Below are 8,849 nucleotides of genomic sequence, written 5' to 3'. Positions count from 1 at the left end.
GGATTTGGAGTGTATGAATAGAGTTTAAGAGGAATAGGGCGAATAGTTCTTTTACAAAAAAGTAGGTGATTTTGGATTTGCTGGAGTTGGTTTTGATACGCCAGTTATACTCCCACTCACTGACAACATCAAGTTCTGTTTGTGCTCTGTTTGTTAGTGTATCAATGGTGTTGCTGGTGACAAGGTGAGAGACATCATCGGCGTAGCATATGGTTAATGAAGTGTGATGAACAGGGTCAGGAATGTCGTTGATGTATAGGATGTAGAGTGTTGGGACAAGAACAGAGCCTTGCGGAACACCGGCATGTAAGTTGAAGTAATCAGAGTGTTGTCGGAGGAACTTAATTCTCATTGTCCTATTGTCTAAGTAGTTAGAAAGAAGTTTGGTGGTGATAAGAGAAAGATTAAAGTTGTTGCATAATTTGAATTTTAGGCCGTCATGCCAAACAGTGTCAAAGGCCTTCTCAACGTCCTTAGTGATGAGTGCAGTCTTAAGTCTTTAGTGCTGATTGATACTGAGGTAGTTGGTCATGATGTTTAAGGCGTCGTGAGTGGACCGGTGAGGCCGAAATCCAAACTGTTTGTTAGTGAGTAAGTCATTGTGTTCAAGGTGGGTTCTAAGTCTCTGGTTGATCAGCCTTTCAAAGACTTTGCCAAGTGTCTCTAGAAGGCTGATGGGTCTATAGTTCTTTGGGTCAGTGTGGGGTTTCCCAGGTTTTGGAATAAGAACGGCTGTGGCAGACTTAAAGTTGAGAGGGAAGTATCCAGAGGCAAGGGAGGCGTTGAATAGGTTAGTGGTAGCAGTAATGATAGAAGCAGGGAGTTGTCTAAGAAGGATATGTCCAATATCAGACGCACCAGGGGCTCTACGACGAGTGCCCATGAGAGCTGTCTTGACATCAGCTAGAGTTAGGGGAGTCTGTAGTTCAGTGTTTGAGTTGAGATTGTCAAGGTGGATGAGGTCGTCTGGTGTAGTTGCGTGTCTATTATGGTGTATCCAGTCATCGACTGCTTCAATGTTGGGGCGGGCAAATGGTTCAGGAGGATGTGGGTGAAAGATTCGTTCCCAGTGGTGTTTAAAAATGTTGAGTACTACATCAGGATCAGTGATTTTGTTGTTATTATGAAGAAGGTATTTAAACGGTGTGTGAGTTGATCCTTGTAAGCGTTTGATTTGTTTCCAGAATTCTTGAGGTGTCAGTTTTCTGTATTGTTCTGCTTGTACTATGAGGTGTTTCCAATGTTTTGAGTGATCTTCATCTAGGCTGTTAAGGATGTGGTTTTTTAATGCTGTTAGGTCCCATAGTATTTGTCCATGACGATGCATGTTTTGTAAGAATCTAGTGTGATAGCAAGCTAAGAGGCGTTTTGAGCGAATGGAGGGGGTGAAAGTGAAATGTGGTTTGTGTGTTGTTTTAGGAATGGAGATATTTGCTGCATGAATGATGGTGTCTTGTATGTTGCGTGCTTGTGTGTCGATGTCAGTGTGATGTTTGTCATTGTATTCATAAGTGAGATCAGTGTCATCAATGTGTTGTTTGAACATGTCCCAGTTTGCCCTAAAGTATGAGAATTGAGGAGTGCTGGGGATGAGAATAGGATTTGTGGAGACTGTGAGAATTAAGGGAATATGATCAGAACCCGTAATGGGCCCTGGTGAAATGAAGTGTTGCAAGTTGCTGCCATGTCTGTTGGTGAATATGAGATCAGGCCTGCCAGAACCTGCATGTGTGAAACAAGTGGGGAAGTCACGGCCAAGAAAGAATAGATGTTATTGGGTGTGTATTTGGTGAAGCTGTCTGCCATGCTGATTTGTGGTATTGTGGTGGAATGTAGGATGTTGTGCATTGAGGTCTGCAAGCAGAAAAACAGGCAAGTGAGTGTGGTTGAAAAGAGTTGTGAAATCTTGCATGGGAATGCCGGTGTTAGGACGGGTGTAGGTTGTGCAGATGATGAGAGGACCCATTTGTGTATGAACTTTAATGGCTAGGAAATGTTTGTGAAGCCATTGAGTGTGTAAGAGTTCGTGTTTGTATGAAGAACGGATGAGTATTGCAACTCCTTCATGTGCTTCATCTGGTGACTGGTAAGAGGAGTAGCCATAATGTTTGATTTTATATGAGTTCGTAATATATGTGCTATTTAATAATAGCACATCAGGTCTCTCGATCTCAATAAAATCTGACACCATGTGTCTAATGGAGAAATATGCCCGCACATTAAATTGAATGATCTTTATGAATTCTTAGGTTTTGATGGGGTGCTGGTGGGGTTTTGTGCATGTACAGGAGCATGAGGGTTGCGTGATTCAATGAGTTGGGCAGTTACTGAGGAGGGTGCATCTTGGAGGAGGGTGGTAGGAATTGTGGGAAATTGACAGCGGGAGGTGGGAGTAAGACAACGGGTTGCAAAGCGGGCTCGGGACGAGATGAGATGAGTTACAGAAGAAATGACTGGAGTTGTTGGGTGATGGAGGAAGGCAGAAGGCTTGTTGGCAGGAACCGGGTGAGAGGTATCAGAGGTTGTAGTGTTTGAAGTCAGATTAGAAGTGGAGGGGACAATGTTGGGAGAAGAGGGTGAAGGTGCTTTTGACATGGATGATTCAGTTTGGGATAGTCCAGGATGTGCTGTTTGGTCAGTGGCACCGTTTTCTGTAGCAGTCAGGAGTGGGTTGGGAGGACATTGTGGGGGAACTGTAGTATTTTCCTCAGCTGAAGTCGTGGTGTTTTGTGGAGTGAGGACTGTAGGCGAGAATGGAGCAGAGCGCAATAGTTGAGTAGGAGGAACAGAGATACTAGGAAGGCCGTTATGAGTGAGAAAAATAGGAAGATAGTCAGCAAAGTCACGGCCATCGTCCTTGGCCTTCAAGTAAGCAGCTTGTACACAGGCAGTGACTTGTTCATATGAAAGGTTCTGAAGAGGAGAATAAGGTGGAGGTGGTGGGTGAGGGAAGAGAGGTGGAGAAGACTGAGTTTGTTGTGCAGTATTGTGGAGATGATGTTGCTGGTGAGGTGAAGCATTAAGGACACTGGCATAGGACATGGAGGAGGCTGATGCTGTTTGGTGATGAGATAAGTTATGGGAGGTTGAATTAAGAAGAATGAGGAGGGTGCGCTTGAGTGCGAGGTTGGTTATTGCGAAGAGTTTTTAGGGTTTGTTTTCTCAAAGGACAAGATTTGTCAACTGCTGAATGATCTCCTTGGCAATTAATGCATTTTAAAGTATTGGCTGAGCACTGAGTATAAAAACGGACTTCTGCAGTACATTTAGAACAAATTTGTGGGCTTTTACATTTTCGGGTTTCATGACTGTATTTGTAGCATTTGAAACATTGCAGCAAAGGAAGATAGTCAACTGGACTAATGAGATAGGGAGGAGTGCTGGTGTTGAGAATTTTTATCCCATGATGCAAGAGTTTTTGAGCTTCTGTAGGGGAGGAACATTGGATCTTGAGGTGTTTTGTATTGGGCACTGGGTATATCTCCATTACAGTAATAGCATTCCTGTGTGAGATGTCTTGAGAGGGATTGATAGTGTTAGGTGCTGATAGGACAGAGCTGTCGACATTTCTTACAAGGACGGAGCATTTAGTTTTTTATTCAATAGTGAGGACAGGAGTCAGTCAGTGACGCTTGTGTGAGTTTAGTGAAAGCAGGTTCCCTGAAACAGGCAAAAAGGTCGTCTTCTGAGGCAATGAGAAATTTGATGGTGTTTGTGTTGGCGTGTTTGATATGGTTAGTGGCAGGTGTGCCAGTGGCATTGAAAAAGGTATTGATGCAGTCAATTGTGTCTATGGGTGTATTCCCAGTGTAGGTCATCCGTAGACAGTGAGCCATTGTGACTCACTATCTACTGACAGTTCCGTGTTTGTGCCAATCACTGCGATTCCATAAGCTCAGTGGGGGTCAGTGTGTAGGCCAGGTCTAAGACCTGGCCTAAGGGTCTCACCACGAACAAACACCGTGTTCCGGAAGGTTGCAACCCCCAGTTATGGTGGGCTCGCACGATCACGGGATTCCACAACTGGCTCGGCAGTGTCAGAAACGGAAGAATTTTAGGAGAGGAGAAAAAGAATACACCTATGCCATGACGCAGCTGCAGAAGGTGAACTTCCGTCTTCTCACCTGGGCCTGTTCTGGCTCGAAGTGGGGCTGTTCAACTAAATGTAATCCGACCTGGACACAAGCACATTGGACAACACACAGAAGATGCCACGAGGAAGATGTCACTGCCTAGGACAAGATGCTGGCTGGGAAGCGCCTGGTTCTGCTCCAATACACTGCTGGCTGGAACTGGTCTTGGCTGCACCGAAGTGCTCGTCGAGGCTGGAGAATAACAGCTGCTGTAGGACAGCGAGACGATGCTGGCTTGCTTTATGGCTGGCGAGCTGATCGATCCATCCACTCACGCACTCTAAGAGGTATCAGACGTTGGTAGAGTGGGCGTGCGTAGCGCTCAAGCAGAGGGCCGCCTAAGTCACACGTCTGCGAGCGAGACGATGCTACTCTTGCAACGATGCTGATTGGTTTGATGGGGGAGACTCTGATTGATTGATTGAAGATTAAGCCACCCAAAAGGTGGCACGGGCATGGATAGCCCGTAAGTGGTGGCCCTTTTGAGGCATTTCCAGTATCAAGAGCTGATACTAGAGATCTGTGGAGGTGCGACTGCACCCTGCGTGACGGGAGATGTCTCCCGTGGTGGGAGACTCCAATTCCAATGATATAAATAAATAAATATGTTTATTCAGGAAGGGTACATACATACAAGTAATGTTACATTAATGGATCGATATATAGATAGAGCTAGTACACACAATGCCTAAAGCCACTATTACGTAATGCGTTTCGGGCAGGAAAAACATTAATATCTAGAACTTAATACTAATTGAGCATAAAGAATAAAACGTGTTGAGAACAAATACAAATAAAGATAAAAAAAAGGGGGAACATGACTGAAAAAGCAGCACAAATACAATAGGTTGACAAACAGTGTTGATTAAAAAAAAAAATAACAGACATGGGTTGACAATAGAGGGGTAAGGTAGGTTACAGGGAATTTATTAGGTAGTGTTTAGTTTTTATCTTAAACTGGTTGAGAGAGGTACAGTCTTTAACATGGTTGGGAAGGTCATTCCACATTCTGGGCCCCTTGATTTGTAGAGCATTTCTAGTTTGATTAAGTCGTACTCTTGGAATATCAAAACTGTATTTATTTCTGGTGTGGTGCTCATGGGTTCTGTTACAACCTTCAATGAAGCTTTTGAGGTCAGGATTGGCATTACAGTTCAGCGTTTTATATATGTATAATACACAAGAGAGAATGTGCAGTGACTTAATATCTAACATATTCAGAAATTTGAGTAGGGGTACCGAGTGATGTCTGGGGCTAGAGTTGGATATTGTCCTAATAGCAGCTTTGTGTTGAGTAATTAGAGGACGTAAATGATTTTGGGTAGTAGAACCCCAAGCACAAATACCATAGTTGAGATATGGATAGATGAGGGAATAATAGAGAGTAACCAGGGCAGGGCGGGGTACATAATATCTGATCTTAGAAAGAATGCCAACAGTTTTTGAAACTTTTTTTTATATATTTAGAATGTGTCCCTGGAAATTCAGCTTGTGATCAATGAGAACGCTAAGGAATTGTCCATCTAATTTGTTACAAATTTGGGTATTGTTTATTTTGAGATTTATTTGATTAGAGGATTTATTGCCAAACAGAATATAGAAAGTTTTGTCAATGTTAAGGGTGAGTTTGTTGGCAGTTAGCCAAAGATGGACTTTATTTAGCTCAGTATTTAAAGTGGCATTTAGAGCAAGGGGGTCAGGACTGGAGTAAATTAAGGTTGTGTCGTCAGCAAATAGAATAGGTTTGAGGTGTTGGGAGGCATTTGGAAGGTCATTAATGAAGATGAGAAAGAGGAGAGGGCCAAGTATGCTGCCCTGAGGAACACCAATGTTGATGGGTAGGGTGGGATAAATTGAATTGTTCACAGAAACATACTGGAGCCTGTCAGTAAGGTAAGATTTGAGGTATTGTAGGGAGTGTCCTCTGACTCCATAATGATGTAATTTAATAAGAAGGTTTTGGTGGTCGACAGTGTCAAAAGCCTTACGCAGGTCCACAAATAACTCAACAGGGAACTCATTTTTATCAAGAGCTGCATGAATTAAGTTAATCATACTAATAAGTGCATCGTTAGTGCTTTTTTTGGGTCTGAAGCCATATTGGCAAGAGCTAAGCATATTGTGCTTGGCTAGATAAGAGTAAAGTTGCTTGTAGATTAGTTTTTCAAATATTTTTGATAAGTTAGGCAGGATTGAAATAGGTCTGTAGTTGTTAACATTTGTGGGATTACCACATTTGTGGACAGGCGTTACTCTCGCTTTTTTTTAGAACATCTGGAAAGGTTTGGAGTTCAAGTGACTTGTTGAAGAGCAATGCAATAGCAGGGGCTAAAGATCTGGAGGCTTTTTTGTAAATTAAAGTTGGTATCTCCTCAAGGGCACTAGACTTGGTTTTAAGGGAAAGGATTATCTCATTGACGTCAGTGGAATTATAGGCTTTAGGTACAGAGACTGTGGATAGTTACCTGTGAGATAGTCCTAAATATTACTACTGGAAGATGGAATATCATTTGCAATGGATGACCCAATGGAAGAGAAGAACCTATTGAACTCAATAGCAGAATCTGAGGCTGAAAGCTGACCATCGTTATTGGAAAGGAGTGTTGGTTTGTTATTTAAAGTCTTCTTTGATCCCAATATTTGTGAAATTGTGCTCCAAGTTTTTTTAATGTTTAATAATACAGGAGAAGATGCCCATTGGGGCGAGCATTGAAGTGGGGACAGCTGAAGAGAAGTCGGTGAGAGGAAATCCTGAAGTTGAAGAGAAAGTGCCAGGGCTTGACCCAGCTGTGTGTAAAAGAGTCGATGCTGTAGCAACCCCACATCTGGCTAGGCTGGGAGACGGGTCTGGAAGGCGGCAGTGGCAGGTTTTCTTTCCTCTTGGTGTGTGGAGTCTACGTCGGGTACCACCATCTCAAAACGAGCAAAATTAGGTCCCCATCCCCCTAAAGAGGGCAGCTGCCCTCAGTAGGTTTCTTTCTGCTTTCTTCTATTTTTTCTTGCTTCTAGTAGTCATTTGATGGTTTTCTTTGAACTGGGCGTAGTCTGGTGGGAAAAGGTCCTTAAACAGTGTGGTGTCGTCACATTCCAATAAGATTACTTCGTTCGGTACCTCGTAATTTCGGTTAGGATCGTTCACCATGCATTCTGCAAACTTCGTGTTGAATATTGTGCTGTTGAGGCGTCTGAATTCTGGAGATCCTATGGGGGTTTTGTCACGTTCCTCGTAGAGTACGGCGATTCTTGGAGATTTCACTGGCATTCACTGGATGAATGTGCTTCGGTGGCCTCCGGTGCTAGGGGTGGTGATTGTGCTTCTATTTCAACATAGGCATTCGAGTCATCAGAAGACGTGGTGTAGCTTGCAGGAGAAGTTGGTGGCAGTATCGTTTCATCTGATGTGGTCGCTGTTATCACTGGAGCAATAGGGTCCGGGTTGACAGGCGTCACTAGTGTGGGGTCGGACTCTGGTGGAGAGGAGCCATCGGTAAACATTACCTCTGGTATCACGAACGTTGGAAGGTTGTTCATCTTGTATAGTTCATTAAGTATTCTGTACCGTTGTAACGTACGTTTATATTACGTTGTTGGGTTGATTAGATACACAGTGTTTAGTGAGTTTCACATTTATTTAGTAGTCCTGGATACAGCAGTGTCGTAGACGTTGAGACGAAGCCTGGAGCAGAGCAGAGAGCTGAGTGAGGCCGGAGTCGTGGAGCTCTATGTGGGAGAGCGTGGCGGCTCGATTGAGAATTGTGAGTGTCTGAACTTGGGAAACGAGAGCTTGGCGGTTCGATGCGGTTGTAGTCTGCTGTCTGCTCTGTGTCGAAGCTGTAGCGTCTTGGGTCGATTAGGGCTGTACACGCCGAGTGCTACATTGTTGACTGTGGAAATTGAACTGTCTTCTATTCATTAAATCGTTGCTTATATGGTGATTACACCTCAGCTTCCTCCAACAAGGTGAGATGAGTATTACCTCTAATTGGGGAAAGGGTTGTAGCTTATTTATTTATTTATTTATTTATTTATTTATTTATTTATTTTATTTATATATATATATACAAGAAGGTACATTGGGTTTGTGAGAATACATTGGATAGTACAGTATTTACATTCTTGTAAAGCCACTAGTACGCGCAGCGTTTCGGGCAGGTCCTTAATCTAGCAGATAATTTTAAGTAGGTAATTTCAATCAGAATTGATAAATGATAAAGATACATTACAAGAGAAAAATGAGATGAGAGAGATAAGTAAGTATATTAAAGCACATTGTTATATTAAAGCTCTGATTGATTACATTGACAGCTTGATTAGTAATTTAAACAAGATTAATAGACACCATACAGCAGATTGACAGCACATATAAGACAGCAATGATCACAATGGTAAAGATGTTCAGATTGGGTACATAAAGATTGGGAGACTGGGTAGCAAAATATACAGATAAACAAGATTTATAAACACCATACAACAGATTGGCAGCACATATAAGAAAATAGCAATGATCACAATGGTAAAGATGTTCAAATTGGGAACATAAAGGATGGGAGATTGGGTAGCAATTGATACAGTGCAATTTTAAGGCAAAAAGTGAAAAACTATGAAGATGAAATTAGGTACTTTTATTATTGATTTTGAATGATGTAAAAGTTGGACAGCTTTTCAATTCAGTAGGGAGTGAGTTCCATAAACTGGGTCCCTTTATTTGCATAGAGT

This window comes from Procambarus clarkii, chromosome 35 (genome assembly GCF_040958095.1).
Source record: "Procambarus clarkii isolate CNS0578487 chromosome 35, FALCON_Pclarkii_2.0, whole genome shotgun sequence".
Classification (NCBI taxonomy): Eukaryota; Metazoa; Arthropoda; class Malacostraca; order Decapoda; family Cambaridae; genus Procambarus; species Procambarus clarkii.
This window is presented reverse-complemented; position numbering follows the sequence as displayed.